Raw genomic sequence first — 17,357 nt, 5'->3', positions numbered from 1 at the left:
ATAAGAATCAGTCGGAAGTTTGAAAATTATGGGAGGAGAAACTGAAGGCAATATACAAAGTAACAGTAGGAGGATATCTGTATGGCTCCCAAGTATGCAGCAAGGTCCAGAAGGGTTAAGATTTCATGGAAGTGTTTGCATAGGTACTGTTACACCTCAAGCAGACTTTAAAGAATTTTTCCTTGGGCAGATATTGATTGCTAGATGTGTGATGCGAAAGAGAGAGATAATTGAGAACATGTTCTTTTGAGAATATAACAGGTAATTTGTCAAAGATGTTGGGACAGCTAATGATTGTAAATATTGAAATGATTCTTTTGAGCTATGATACAAGATCTGAATTGTCTATACATAGTAAGGCCTTGCTAAGTTTGATGCTGTTGGCTGCCAAAAAAGCAATCACTATAAAAAGGAAATGAAAATATAAACCAACTGTAACTGAAGTATTGAATATGTTAAAGGAGATTTTTTAGGAAAAAGGAAAGGAACAAATTGCATAGAATTACATTGAATTTGTGGAATAATATATGCAGAATAATGTTCACAAGGAAGAGTGAAATATAAGGGATGGGTGGACTTATGCAACTTATGGAAAAGAATAAGTTCAAACATGGAATATAGAAATCTGCAGTACTGCAGGTCAGATAGGACTATCTGCAGATATGGTACAGCTATGCAACTGTGCATGCTGCAGTGAAGGAATTAAGAAGAAAACATATGTGCAATTCCAATGCATAAAGATAACGTAAAATGTTTACAATGTTTTTTCGTTTTTTATAACTATATGTGTACCTATGACATTATTCAAAATGTGTGAAGTTAGTAAAGGTATTTTTTAACAGAAAACATACATAAAGTTGCTACTTTTTCTTTGTGTTTGGAATTTATGAACACTTTTTCTTAATTGCAATTGAATGATCACATTGACAGGGCATATTCATACCCAAGATCACAGAAGCATGCCATTGTTTGCATGTTGAATAATATGCTCATGCTCTAACATTTAAACTTTGTTGCACAACTAGCTGCTGACTTTAGAGAGTGATGAGACAGATGCCAGCAGATTCATTAACACCTACACTAAGTGTACTAAGTGTACACGATCTGTATTAACATCTCTACCACATTTTTTGTGATTTCTAATCGCTCAGAAAGATTATAGTAAGTGTACATGTAGTCTACGCTTTATGGTAACCTTTATGAATCCCCCTTGATATTTAAGGCTGCAACAAAATCAATATGAAAACTAAAATTAGGAGGAAGAAGGTGTGTTATGCTTGTATTGTCTGTTCTGTCAGAACAGTGTATACTTAGTGTACAGTTATGTAGGCATTAATGAATATCAGGGATCAACTAAAATAAATGACATGAGAATAAGGAAATACATAAAAATGCTAAGCCTGTTTTCCATAGAGATGTATGTCTAATTGTTCAGTTAACTATCCTAAACCCTTATTGGGGCTTCCTGTAACATATTTATAGGAATTAGATAACCTCGTATTCATCAGATCTGTATATACCCAAAACCGGCTCACTGGTTCATGCTATATTTAAAAATAAAAGAAACGTGACTGTTACTGAGGGAGAGTGTTTTTCAGCTTGTTGGTACTGCTGCCATTTATTCCATTTCCTCATATGATTTATTTTTTGAGACTCTGCACACCCTTTTGTTTCTCTCTACTCTATTTCCTTTAACATATCAATCACAAATTTAATGTGTAGAACTTTGTTTTTATTTCAGTCCCTTGTAATCACTTTTCTTAGCCAGTAGATGTATCAAAAACAACTTCCTTTGGGGAAAGGAGTGAGAGATGTGCCTGGTATATCACCAATACACATAAACATTGGCAAATAAGGCGAGAATCAATGAAGGGCGCCCTCTGTTAATTCCTAAAGCTTTACTTTGAATTCCTGCAGCCTGTTCCAGTACCAGAATATATGTCACCAAATACCCCTGCACCTGTGCCCACACCTCCAACAATTTCCAGAGACACCAGAAAACATATGTGAAATACGGGATGGAGCATAAAAATACTTATGAAGATACTTCCACACAAATATTTTGAACTTACTGCTTTTTGTAGAGTATCTGACTAACTCGCACAGCTGTTTTCATTAGGGCACTGAGAACTGAGGCTGCAAATCCCTTTTCATCATTTTAGTTTTTTAAACATGCATTTCTAAGTAGTTTCTCACATTCCTGCTGGAAATGGGAAACCTCTGCTGCTTTTCCTATCCTAGAACTGTCAATGGGAATGAAAAAAGACTCCCATGGTCTTACTCCCTTACAGTGTAACAGTTCTCTTGCTGCAATGCAACACAATTTGAAGGGGAACTGTAACCTGCCCCTACCCAGCAGTACCTCCCATAATCAACTGGGCATCACCTTCAGTTATATCCATCATAAAATAGGCAACATTTTTCCAACTGGTCTTATATGTTATTGATTGCAATTGGAACGACAGTTTCATCTGCACAGTGGAAAGATAGCTCACCAAATTCGGGATTCCCGTACCTTCCCATTCTTTTAACAGAATAAACTGGATAGCTCACCAAATCCAGGATTCCTGTACCTCCCTATTCTTCTCATGGAATAAATCTGACCAACCTTATTCTTGGCGTCTCATCTTCCCAGACAAAATTCAAAATCCAGTTGGTCATCTTTACATGAAATGTAGCTGGGAATTTCCCAACAAATGCCTAAAAGCCATAGATACAGATTTGGAATATGAAGTTGGTTACCGGCTATGTTTTTTGACCCAGTTCCATGGGAACTGTTTTCTATCTAATAATTTCTGCATTTTCCCTCTGTATTATTTTATCTAATGTTTTGATCATCAGAAATTCTAAATTTTCACATATCCACACCCCCCCCAGGTACTTAAATAAATTCTGTTGCCACAATGTGTACAGTAATTGAATTCATGGACACTTTTTACATTATACTACATGTTGCTAAGCAATAATGCTGCAACTTTGTAATTCATCAAGGGTGCAGTGACACCACCATAGCATCATGGAAGAAGACAAGATATACATGATCTTTACAAAAAACTTTAACACAGCAACATATTAATAAACAGCATGATGTGTTGCAGTCATTCTACTCCCATTTCTTACCTTGGATGGAGTGCAAAGCAGTGACACCAGCTGCACACCATACCTTCATGGGCATAGTGCAGAGGTGGTCCATCAGTGAGAGAGTGTCTACCTCCTATAAAATGAAGATTACACTCAACATCTGAAAAGAATCACTTTGTGTGCAAATTGTGCGTATATGTTTGTGGGGGGGTAGGGGTTGCAGCATCAACAGGAGTCTTTGCCAGCAGCTGGGTTACACCAATTACCCTGTTTTTCCAGTGCTATCTAGTATGGTTTTGCATACCACCAGTCACACCAAATCATACAAGACATCAACACTGTGCTGCCCTGATAGCATTTGCATGTGTAACTGAGCATTTTTACGATATAGTTCTACACATCAATGCCTTCTCTTAGTGAAACAAGTGTGGTATTGGGGCTCTTCTATCCCCAACATTGTTCTATTTATTTATTTATTTAAATTTGTTGACCGGGAGTGTCCGACTGGACGTAGGTCCATTTTTAGCAGAGGCCCGGGGAGAAAAGCTCCACAGTTAAAATAAACAGACAGTATATACATTGGATTACATAGTGAATAACAATTTACATAGCAATTACTTACAACATATTTCCAGATGAAGAACATAGTGCATCAGTAGATAACTAGAATCTTTATCTGTGAAGTGCATACCAGACATTAACAAATGTTACAAGAAGAAGCAGTTTGTGCTGTATAATAAGTACTGGCTTATGAGCATCTGAGCTTGCTATAATCAAGGTAGTTAGTGGAGTGGAAAGAAAGGTAGTGGTTGGATGGGGTGGATGATATTAGAGTGGGAGTTGCAAGGGCACAGCCAGCATGTTTTTAGTTGCGCTTTTAGTAAAGTTTTGAAGTGGGTGCATGATGGTATGGAGGTAATTGTGGGTGGGAGTGAGTTCCATAATTTGGCTATGGCGCAAGAGAATAGTGCTTCACCAGCAGAGTTATTGGCCTTAGTGATCTGCAAGTGATTTTGCTGCTGGATCTTAGTGGTCTGGTGGTGCGATAGGGTTGGAGTAGATTCTGGAGGGATGGGACATTTAGTGGATGGTTTACTAGTTTGTGGGCGAGTGAGAGTTGATACCACTGAAGGAGGGGAGGGAGTTCAAGCCAGCCCAGTTCAGCAAGTGAGAGACAGTGGTGACTACGGTAGGATGCCCCTGTGGCGAATTTGGCGATTTTGTTGTAGCAGGTCTCTAGCTTGTTTAGATCACATTGCCTTAGGTTGGTATATATTGGAGAGGCATAAAGTAGGGTGGAGATAAGGTGTGTATTTGCTATTGAAATCTTTGCTGCTTTGGTGAGAAATTGCTTATTTCTGTATAACGCTCCTAGTTTTTTGTGGACTTTTTTTATAGTCATGGATATGTGAATGTCAAATTTTAGTTTATTAACAAAAAATAGGAACACAACAAAAGACTAGTAATGAAGAAATAAAAGTAATCCGTAGACTGATATCACCGTTCTACAAAATTTATTATAACACACTTAGCGCTTTCACCCAGCCAGTCCGTGGGTTTCATCAGAGTAAAAAACTTTTAAAAAACATTTCATTTTTATACAATTCGAATCTCTATTCAACCAATCACATATCTAGTTCAATTAAATTGTGATTCGAAATCAATTAACACTTTTCCTGTTACTTTTGTTACATTAATCCATTTAATTAAACTGAATTAAATTAGCAACACAACGCCTCACATTAAATACAAACCAATATTATTTCTCAGGAAAAAATATGTACATATAAACATGTAATTATAATAATAATACTTGTAAACAGAAGTATTATTATTATAATTACATATTTATATGTACATATTTTTTCCTGAGAAATAATATTGGTTTGTATTTAATGTGAGGCGTTGTGTTGCTAATTTAATTCAGTTTAATTAAATGGATTAATGTAACAAAAGAAGTATTATTATTATAATTACATGTTTATATGTACATATTTTTTCCTGAGAAATAATATTGGTTTGTATTTAATGTGAGGCATTGTGTTGCTAATTTAATTCAGTTTAATTAAATGGATTAATGTAACAAAAGTAACAGGAAAAGTGTTAATTGATTTCGAATCACAATTTAATTGAACTAGATATGTGATTGGTTGAATAGAGATTCGAATTGTATAAAAATTAAATGGTTTTTAAAAGTTTTTTACTCTGATGAAACCCACGGACTGGCTGGGTGAAAGCGCTAAGTGTGTTATAATAAATTTTGTAGAACGGTGATATCAGTCTACGGATTACTTTTATTTCTTTATTACAAATTTTAGTTTATTGTCTATTTCCACTCCTAGCAATTTGGTGTGTTCAGTTGGGTATATAGTGGTGTTGTCTTTTGCCGTGATGTTAAAGTGAGAGTTGTTTTGAGTATGTTTGGTGGGTTGGAAGATGAGTAGTTTAGTTTTGTTTGGGTTGAGTATTAATCGGGCATTGGATAACCATGTTTCAACAGAGGAAAAGGCTTCCTGTGTGACTTTTTGCAGTTTTGGTAGGGACTGGGCTGAGCAGATGATGGTCAAGTCATCTGTGTATTGTATGAGTGTGCCATGTTTGGTGGCAGAGGCTAGATTATTGGTGTAAATAGAGAAGAGTAGGGATCCAAGGATGGATCCTTGGGGAACCCCTATGGAAACAGGTAGTTGGGGAGATATGTCATTCTGCCATACAACGGATTGTTGGCGGTCAGACAGGTAACTCTGAAACCAGTTGGTGACCGATCGTGAGAAGGATAGGTTATTGAGGACAGAGATAAGTTGTTTGTGTGGGACCATGTCAAATGCTTTAGATAGGTCTAGGAAAGTAGCAGAGGAGAAGTAGCCATTGTTTTTATGCTGAAGGACAGTGTTAGTAAAGGAGAGTAAGGCAGTGGTGGTGCTATGGTTTGGTCGGAAACCATGATGAGTACTGGAAAGGAGGTTGTTAGTAAGGAGGTAGTCTGAGACCTGAGAGTGTATGCATCTCTCTAGTATTTTGGAGAGTGGAGAGAGAATAGCTATGGGGCGGTAATTGGTTAGGTCTGTGGAGGGTCCGCCTTTGTGGGGGGGAATTATATGTGATACTTTCCAGAGTGTGGGAACGTAACTTTCTGACAGAGATTGGTTAATCAAGATGGATACTGGGTAGGCCAGAGCATCGGCTGCGATTTGTAGGTATTCACTTGGGAGGCTGTCTGCTGCTAATTTAGTGGGTTTAAGTTTAGTTAAGAGTTTTTTTTATGTTGGAGGTAGGTACAGGAGAAAAAGAGAAGGCAGTGGGGAGATTACTAGTTGAAGGTGTGGGTTGCAGGGGAGGGGGGTCGTGTTGTTTAGCTAGTGATAGTATGGTTTGGGTGAAGTGTGTGTTGAATGAGGAAGCAATATTTTCTGAGGAGTGAGGGATGTTAGGAGGGGGGGTACTGACTTTACCTGGGTGGAGGATGGAGTTTATGGAGGACCAGAATTGTTTGGGGCTGTGTTGTGAGGAGTCTAGGGCAGACTGGTAGTATTGGGATTTGTCCTGTTTTATCAGCTTTTTGACTCTATTGCATAGTTCTAGTAATTTCCGTCTAGCTGAGGGGGTTTTGGTTTTGCGCCAGTGCTCCCAGGCTTTATCCCTGTTTTTCATTTCTGACTTAGTGGTTTTCTGTAGCCATGGGGAGGGTTGTGCTTTGGTTCTAGAGAATCTTATGGGGGCATGGTAATTAAGGATGTTCAGGAAGGTAGTATTATAAAATTCAACTGCATCATCTAGACTGAGGTACTTTAGAGGATGCCAGTTACATTCTTTGAGGGATGAGATGAATGTGAGTGGGTTAAAGTTTAGTTTTTTACGTATTTGACGGTAGATGACAGGTTTAGCTTGGTATAGGTATTTTTTGAGTAGGAATGTTGGGGAGTGATCACTGAGGCTATCTGATAAGCAGCCTATTAAATATGACTGGGGGCTCTTACTGACTAGTATCCAATCCAGGGTAGTGTGCTTGGTGGAGTTTTTATTTATCCTGGTTGGTGACTGGACTAGTTGAGTGAAGCCATGAAGGTGTACATGATGGGTTGGATTGTTGCCAGAACAGGATTTCCAGTCAATATTAAAATCACCTAAGATGATAGTTTCTTGGGGGAGATGGTGGGTAGACCAGCTGAGGAGGTTTTCTAGGGGAGGGATGTTTTGGCCAGGTGGGAAGTAGCATCCAATTATGTTGATGGTTTTGTTTTGGTTAATTTTGAGGTTGGTATATATTATTTCTTCATTGCCTATTTGTGGAGCTGATGATTTTAAGATCTGGATGTTTAGATGCTGTTTAAATATTTTAGCTACACCACCTCCTTTTTTGTTTAGCCGGTCTACTCTTAGTATGCTGTAACCTGTAGGGAGTATTTGCTCACTGGTAATGTGAGGTTTTAGCCAGGTTTCTGTCAGGATGACTATATCTGGGGAGTACAAGTCTATGGTGGCATGGAGTTCATGGACTTTGTTGGATATACTTCTAATATTTAGGCATAGTAGAAGGAAGTCACTTGGCTTTCTATTGGCTGTAATATGGGAGAAGTTGTGGTTTCTAGTCTGATTATCAAGATTGGGGTTGGAGATGGTAGGGCCAGGGTTGGGGTGGATGTCTCCACTTAGGGCTAGTTTTGATAAGCATGAGATTATTAGTTTTCTCAGTTTTTGAATGTGTTTGATTATAAGGAAACTTTATGATTGTGCTCTGTGGGTAATAGGTATGGTGGGAGGGTTACTATGTTAAGTTGTAGGGATGCTTTATGACTGAGTAATATAGTTGCTAGAATATGTGGGGGTACATAGGGATGGTTCTTGAGCTGGTGGGAGGGGAGCTGAGTGTGGGTGAGACATGAGTGGTGGTGTGAGTAGTAGTACAGTGGTAGTGGTTGAGTGGGGGAATGATGGAGCTTTGGTAGGATGTAAGATATGCAAGGAGAGTGCATGCAGTGAGCATAGGAAAGGTATGCTTGTACATGTTAGTTGAGGAGGTGTGATAGTAGTGGGAAGATGGAGGAGGTAGTGTTGGGTTAGTGCTGTGGTTGGCTATTAGAAAGATGGGAGGGGTTTGAGCGCAATAAAGGTGGGACCACTGGGGGCGGGAGGGAATAGGTCGCAGGGTGGGGAGCGAAGCGGGTACAGACCCTGTTAGATGCTGGTATGAGGGGCTGGAAAACAATCTCAAAGCAAAGACAAGTATGTGTTAAGAAACAATCACAATTGACCAAGGGCTGCCTGTGACAGGAATGCAATTTTCTTCTACGTGTTAGCAGTCACACTGTAGCAGCTGTGGTTAACTCAGCCTTCTGCTGCACAGCCTGGGGTTCTTTATAAATCTCAGCCTCTGTCCACAGAATTACATGCATGTTCATAATTTTTTTTTTCATTTTTTGTTTTACTAAATTTTCAAAACACTCTTTCTGTAAACTGACCTCACCACCTAATATTAAACTGGAGAAAATATTCAGTTCTAGCTGCACCGACTATAAAATCATATTTTCTGAACCCATTCCATAGTGCTAGTTTAATGATTCCTGAGATAGAGTTTCCCCTGTGAAGAAACCTTTAAGGCATTTCACTTCTGAGAACAGACACAAGTGATATATGCATTCTGTATTAAAATGTAAAAACTGTAAGATCCGTTACAGAAGATAACTTACTAGAATTTGACCTTACAATCATATTACAAGATAAGTCATTATTTATATGTAAACTTACAATTTACAGTTCAAATTTTAAAACACTTCATGAAAACAGAAAGAAATACCAAAAACTTGAAAACGCAATGCATTTTGTTGTGCCATTATAAACCCTAAGTTAATAGACTTCGGTTTTATTCTCTAATCAAAATGGAAATAATAAGGCAATGCCACCTGTGCTCACATTTCTTGCAAGCTTCCTCCTAGTGTGGGTATTGAAAAGAGTATAAGCGTTTCCTGTTATAAAGGAAAAAAATGAATAAAGATGCAGCTGAGAGGATTTGTTGTTTTGCTTAGCCGTCATTTTCGGTAACACTCTATTTATTTGCATTTAGACAAATGGAGAAGTTCAACAGAAAATCACAGTAACCTTTCATTTTCAGGGAAACTCAAGACATTGGTCGATTCACTATGACAGATATACTAAGGTGACAAAATTGCTTATGTTCCCCAGAAGGAACATTGCACAATGCAGCAGCTGCAGAACCGCTTGACGACTGATTTACATGCAGCAGAACACATAACAACTTTGAAAATCTGTGTCAGACATATGTGCTGTTACCCAAACATGAACCTTCCACTGAAATACATTGCATTAAATAGCATTTTGAAAGAAATTGTAGTACATTGCTTAGGTCAATGTTAATTTCTGAAAAATAACATTTGTTCAGGTCCATGACAATTTATGTATCAATCCTGCCAAAAAGTGTGCTATTTAGAGGCACACCATGTAATATAACAGTGAATATACTTTTTTTCTAAGTTAAATAAGAAACAAGGAAAAAAAATGGCTGTCTTTATTACAAGTGTTTCATACTGAGGTACTAATCCTTTACTACCTTGCAGTATTATAATGGTGATAAGTATGGAACTAGGCAGAATAACACATCACTTGAAAGAAGAATTTATATATAATATGAACAGTCAGCTTAGCTGTGCAACAGTCAATACTGGTAACTTTTTAAAGTGAACGGTAGGTTGTTTTTCCATAAATTACATAAAAATGGAAAGAGAAGACTGGAGTTATTTATTGCAGATTGACTTAAGGCAGTTAGATATTTACAGTATCATACTGACAGGAAACATAGGTGAATGACAGAAAGAAAAAACAGTTTGGGAGACTGACATGATTACGTCAGTTCTAGGTTCTTAAATCTTTAAAAGCTGTGTAAGTGAGCACACCATGTGTATATATTCTATGGAAATATTTTACTGTAAAAGCGGACAATAGGTAGTTTGTCTATTAGTTTATGACCATGAATAATAACCAGAAAGTTGTTAAGGAAATTTTTGCCATCTGACTGAGAAAAGGAGCTTTTCTTTCTTTTCAGATATTATGTTAATCCAATAACTTTATGCAAATGAACAGCTGAATTAGCTTATTAAGTAAGTTCCTTTATTTCAAGTACACGACAAATAAGCAAATGCAACTTTAAACAGCATCCTGCTTGTTTCATTTACATATTGGTATAGACTGTGCACTGAACTGTTCCCTAAAGAACCTCTTGCTTCTAGTATAAAGATTAAATCCATAAGTTTATGTTGTTATTCTAATTAAATAAAATAAGTGTTACAGATTATTAATTAACAGATGATGTTAGTTTACAGACAGAGCTGTGTGCATCTTTATAAGAAATTGCCTCTATTCTTCCATGCTGAATCATAACTTGCAGGAAATAATAAATGCATCACTCTGAATCTTGCCATTTTACCTTCATTATTTTTATCCAGAGTCGTATAATGTTTGTTCAGGCTGACCTTATCTATCTCTGCTAGCAGAACGATCCACAGATACCATTAGCTTAGAAGCTAATAATTGATTGTTGTTATGCATTTGATATGGCTACCCTTTGGCTTTATTTACCATATGTTATTAATTATTGCCCTTTACTTAATAGCTCCATCTGATCCAAGACAGTTTCTTGCATTATAATTCTTCTTATTATAGTATTTTAGCTATTTGCTTTTTAAATCTGAATACTTTTTTAATTGTTATCCAATTATGTAATTGTATGTTTTGCCTTCTTTATGACACAAATCGTTATAAATGAACATTCTTGTCTTCAAAGGTTTTCGTTTTAGGGCTGAATCTAGGAACAACCTTGTTTTCTGTCGTGTATGACTAAACTAGACTGATCCAGCTGTGCTATGCAGCATACTGCTTAGTGCAGTGAGGATAGTAAAATTGGACCCCTGTTCCAGCTGTGACAGTCTGGAACAGCATCACGGAATTCAGGAACTCAGTTCAGTTTAACTTAGTGTTAAATAAATATTGTTGAAAGATGAATCATTTTTTGTCCTCTGCAGTAACGTGAAAAGCTTCTGTTTCCTGTTTCTTCTGTCATCATAACAGCTCCCTATTGTATAATTTCTGGAAGACATAACTTTTCAGTTTACCTCTTAACTTTTCAAACCATATGAAAGTCAGCTGTGCTATAGAAAAGGTACTTTCTCAATATATGCTATTTTTTTCTGCCCAGTATTGGCTGTGTATATGCAATGCATATATTTTGTTTACTTTAGTTTGAATTTGTTAACTGGTTAAGTATTCTTAACAATGCAAAAAAAAAAAAAAAAATATATATATATATATATATATATATATATATATATATATATATTAACTGGTTAAGTGGTCTTTACAATGCAATATACAAATACATATGGGTCTACCTGAGAATATCAAAACCCCAGAAGATCGAAGACCACATCGTTGAGACAAAATGAACAAAAATGCATTTCAGTGAAAGACCGGATCAACAAAGGTCTTCCCAGGGTAAGTAACCTGTTGGTCAACAAGGTGAACGTTGCCATTTTTCCAACTGTAGTGCGATCTTGGAGTTGGTATATTTAATTGGGGGGGGTGCCCCTACCTAGGTCAGTTGAGGATGGTGCAGTTTAGCTTTTCTGACTCTTGGAATGAGTCATTACTTACCCTGGGAAGATCTTCATTTATCTGGTCTTTGTTGAAATGGATTTTCATTCATTTTGTCTGGACGATGTCGTCTTCGATCTTCTAGGAGTTTGACATTCTGAAGTAGATATATATATATATATATATATATATATATATATATATATATATATTTTTTTTTTTTTAAACATTTGTTTACCGGGAAAATCCAACTTGGAACAAAGCCAATTTTCAGTGGAGGCTCAAGGAGAAACATGCATGTCTTTACAACGTGGGAGGAAACAGGAGCACCCAGAGGAAACCCACATGAATGCAGGGAGGAAATGCAGACTCCACACAGAAGGCACCCCAGCCGAGAATCGAACTGGAGAGTCTCTTGCTGTGAGGTAACAATGCTACCACTGCACCACTGCACCGTCCATATATATTGTATATACTCACGCCACCACTGTGCAATCCACTGCTTATATACACACACATATACATATATATAATAGGAAAACAGTGTAATTAATATATATATATATACATATATATATATATATATATATATATATATAGAGAGAGAGAGAGAGAGAGAGAAACATCAAACTATTAAATTTTCCAACAACAGTAACGTTGATTTACATGTTGACAATGTAGGTCAAGTATAATACAAGAGTGGTAAGCTGTGTTAATGTGAAGACAGGTGTTTTTATTTGAAGAAGACAGAGTCGTACTAGAAACAGAAATGTAGAAGTACAGGAAGGTTGGAGAAAAAAATACAAGTGTCTGAAGACAGCATAAAGAGTAAAAGGTAGTAGCAGTCCAGGAAGGAGGGGTTAAGGAGAGAATGAAAGGGTTTGAATTTTAGAGAGAACAGATTTCCAGTCAGGGAAGGTATTTATTTATTTATTTATCTATTTATCTATTTATTTATTTATTTATTTCACATTTGTTAACCAGGTTAGTCCAACTGAGTTTGCAAGCAAACCCATTTTCAGTGGAGACCCAAAGGGAAAAGCCCCAGCAAACATAAGTAAAATAAAGTGACAATATACAACTATTAAATAACAATCACAATATTTGCATTGCATTGATAGTAAGCAATAGTGTACAAAACCCTATGCAAGTACGGTATGGTGCAAGGCTCAAAAAAGTCAAGTCCCAAACGAAAGCAGCCAGCACTCCATATAGCCACTAGTGAAAAAATATTTAATAAGACAAAGTTCCATTAACCAAAAAACACAAAACAAACTTCAGACACCACTAGTGAAAACAGCTTACCGGTGTCAGCTTATAGCCTTCTTCAGTGCTAACCTAAATGTAGTGGTGGCTGGTGGCTTCAAATCAAAGGGTAACTGCAGGAGACAGCTGAATGGGTGGGGCTAATCGAAAGGGGTGTGACCAACTAGAAATGGGTGTGGCTATGCTAAAAAACAGAAAAACTGGGACTTTAATTAAACACACTGCCCTGGTGCCAAATTGTTATTATGCACTCCCTCGAGGCACTCCTTAAAATGGAGAACATTGATATCTGTGCAGTGACTGAGACCTGGTTCAAGGCTCCAGAGAGCACCCCTGCATAGGTTCATAGGTTCATAGGTAGGTACTAGGCTATCAGCCCAAGGGCCTAAGTAAGCCTAACCAACAAGGTTCCCTGGCTATAACTCATGCCACACTTTTCGGCCATCTAACCTGCACCGGAAACCAAAGGCGGAGGTGTGCCCATATTCATTAAGGATATCCATACCTCCAGGCTAGTTGCTCAGCATAATACATCCAAGGTTATCCAAGTGCAACTAACTCTGGGAAAAACTGAAATCCAGATTTTAGCTTGCTACAGATCCCCCACCATGCCCCAGGATTCCCACTCCTCTTTTCTTGATATACTGGAAAATATTAGGATTCAACCAAACACCCTAATAATGGGCGATTTCAACTACCCCACCATTAGCTGGGAAAACTACTCATGTACCAACTCCTTCACTCAATGCTTTCTGGAATTCATAAATTCCAATGCCCTGGATCAACTTATCCACACCCCCACCAGGGGCAACAATATCCTAGACCTAGTCATTACCAACATGAGTGACCAGTATTCCACACCTGAAATCAACTCCTCGTTGGTCACATCCGACCATAAGCTAATCACCCTAGATATCTACATCCTGCCCCCACCCCCCATTAAGGAAACCATGGTAAAAAATTTCTCCAAAGCCAACTTCATGCTTCTTATGACAGAAGTGGTGAACTTCATGACACCCATGTAGATGGACAATACAGTTATGACTTCTGAATCCTACACAAATGCACTCTATAAGCACTTACACAAGTGCATGGATCGTGCTATTCCAAACAGAACCAAGATGTTATCCTCCAAGAAAAGAAAGCCAATCTGGTAGTACTCTGCCATAAACAAACTCTACAACCAAAGGAAGAAACTATTGACAAAGAGAGTAAAATCCCATGAGTGGAGGAGCTCCCTGGTCAACCTCAGTAAGAAGCTGAGATCCCTTATAAGATCCTACAAAGCTAGCTATGAAAACAAAATCACCACTGATTCTAAGGGCAACCACAAAGCATTCGATAGCTATGTCAAGAATTTCAATGGCAACACCCAGATCTGCTCTGAGTTACAGCACAATGGTACAAAAATTACAGAACCAACTGATATTGCCAACATCCTGGCAGATAGGTTCAGTGCTAACTTTACCCCTCTCTCACCCCCCTAAATTGCCCATATCTATACAGGAAGAATGCAGAGTCCCTGTATTCACAACTATGCAGTTAAAAGCTGCACTCTCTAAAGCCAAAAACACAGCATCCATGGGACCGGACAACATCCCAGCCTGCGTTTTACACAAACTTCAGAATGAACTGGCTCCTCACCTGAGCACCATGTTCAATCATAGCCTCATGTCAGGCTTTGTGCCCACTGAATGGTGTACAGCAACAGTTATCCCACTCCACAAAGGGGAAGCCACCACTGATCCTGGGAACTATCTCCCTATTAGCCTGATGAGCCTGGTCTGCAAGGTCATGGAATGTATCATCATGGAACTCATAAACAAAGACATTGGTAACCTCCAAACTCTGGACCCCACCCAGTTCGGGTTTGTGAAAGGCAGATCATGCCTTCTGAACCTAATAAACTTCTTTGAGGCAGTCATCAAAGCCATAGACTAGGGTAAGGTGGTTCACACAGCCTATCTTGACCTCGCCAAGGCTAACGACATGATCCCCCATTTTGGAATTATAGCTAAACTCACTAAACTAGCTATAAATCCTTACATCACAAGATGGGTTGCCAAGTGGCTCACTGACAGAACCCACACTGTAAAAGTTGCAGATTCCAAATCTGACTTCAAACCAGTGACAAGTGGAGTACCACAGGGGTCAGTCCTGGGACCTCTCCTGTTTGGTGTCTACTTCTCTGAAGTACAGGCTAACACAGAAGGCCTTTGGCTAATGAAGTTCGCAGATGACTGCAAACTAGGAGCGATAGTCGAGTCCCCAAATGATGTGAACATCCAACAAAAGGGCCTCACTGAGACAGATGCCTGGTGTCAGAGCCATGGCCTCAAGCTCAATGGCAAAAAGTGCATTGTCATCCCCTTTGGTAAAAACTCTGTACCCATGAACTATCACATATGTGGCATTCTACTTTACACAGAATGTGTGATAATAGACCTTGGGACCCAGGTGGACAGTAGTGTGTCCTTCGATAATCACATCACTGCAGTAGTCAGGAAATCCTTCTACATGGAGCACCTCATCACAAAAGGGTTCTCATCCAGGAAAAAAGAGGTCATTGTTCCCCTCTACTCGATATTCATTAGACCCATTATAGAGGACAACACCCCTTTTGGAATATACCTCACAAGACATCTGCAGCAGCTGGAAAAGCCACAGAAGTACCTCACAAAGAGGATTACTGGCCTCAACCAGATGCCCTACACTGACCGTCTCAAAACCTCCAGCTTTTTTCCGTAGCATATCATCTACTCCAAGGTGATCTCTACCTAACATATAAAGCTATGTCAAACCCAGAGCTGTTGGACATGCTACACCTAAAGAAATCTCAATCCCTCTGAGCTACATGCTCTAGGAACCTAAACCTTGTGACCACAATAAACAGGACATGCTGGAGGGATAGATTCCTGTTCCAGAGACTTCTCACATTCTGGAACAAGCTACACATCTATGTCAAGCAAAGATCCTCATTACACTCTTCAAGAAAAATCTTGATGAGTGGATGGGAAATAGGAAATACATCCCAGGGATCACTTCTGTGGCTCTGCTTGACAGGGGCACAGGAAAATAACTTTCTCGGGTGGCGAAAGCCAGCGAACCTTGTTGGCTAGGCTTACTTAGGCCCTTGGGCCGATAGTCTAGTACCTACCTATGAATCTATGAGAGTTCAATCAAGACAAAATGAAGTGTAGACGAAAAAAATATTTCAATGCATTGGCTACATGACAGCTTACTTAATATCTAGATGGAAACAAAAAGGTTGTGAGGCATGAAAAAATAAACTACTTTTTAAATACATTACTGGAATGCCAGTCAAAATCAAGTATAAAAAAAACAAGCAGCACTCAACTCAAACTACTTCTCCTTGCACTGCAATTCTAATTATAATTTATATTTTGCTTTATAAAAGTACCTAGTAACATGCTGAAAGTAGCAATCTCTGTGATACCCCCACTTGTAAAAATGTTTCTTATCCAAAAACGACCTGCTGCCTGACAACAACTATCTACTTGTTTCATGGGGAAAACATGATCAAAGTAAAAAATGAACAGCAAATAAAAAATAAGCTCAAGATAAATTGCTTGAAGGATTACTACACATTTTATAGACCACACATGATAGATTGGCATTCTGTTTAGTTTATGGGTAATGCCTGCAAAGATGACTGCAAGTCTCCAACAAATGTAATGAGCTACTGAAAATACTGTATCCCTGTCCTTTATTATAAATACTGTCATATGCATTTTAATACCCAAGGCTTATACGCTATCTAGTTATTTAAATGTTTTCTGCATGGCAACAACAAAAAGGCTTTCATTGTTGGTAATTCTTTAACAGTATGCTTATTAAAGCTTACTTGCATCTTATAGTCTTAGACAAGCTTACCTGATGGTCATTAAAGCTTTGCTACTTCAACACAGAGCAACAGGCACTGCAACAACATGCATTTTCTGAATAAGACGAATCATTTATTTTATTTTTTATTTATCATTTGTTGACCGGGAAAGTCCGACTACGTTCCACAGAGCCTGGTTTCAGCGGAGGCCCGGGGAGAAATGCTCCAGATGCATGTCTTTGGAATGTGGGAGGAAACCGGAGTACCCGGAGGAAACCCACACGAACACAGGGAGAACATGCAAACTCCACACAGAAGGCACCCGAGCCGAGAATTGAACCGGAGAACCTCTTGCTGTGAGGTGACAATGTTAACCACTGCACCACTGTGCCGCATAAATCAACAGTATAAAAATATGACAGAAAACCAGAACATTCTGCAAAATCAAGGACAGATGAAAATCCACTGTAGTATTTGTGTCTACCTTGGATGGGGGGGGGGGTACTCTGCACACTTAACACTGCATAACTGCTCCTTGCCTTGCTTGGACACATCCAGAGTCACT

The sequence above is a fragment of the Protopterus annectens genome, chromosome 6.part1 (genome assembly GCF_019279795.1).
Source record: "Protopterus annectens isolate FY-2018-M chromosome 6.part1, PAN1.0, whole genome shotgun sequence".
NCBI classification, from domain to species: Eukaryota; Metazoa; Chordata; order Ceratodontiformes; family Protopteridae; genus Protopterus; species Protopterus annectens.
Note: the sequence above shows the minus strand (reverse complement) of the source record.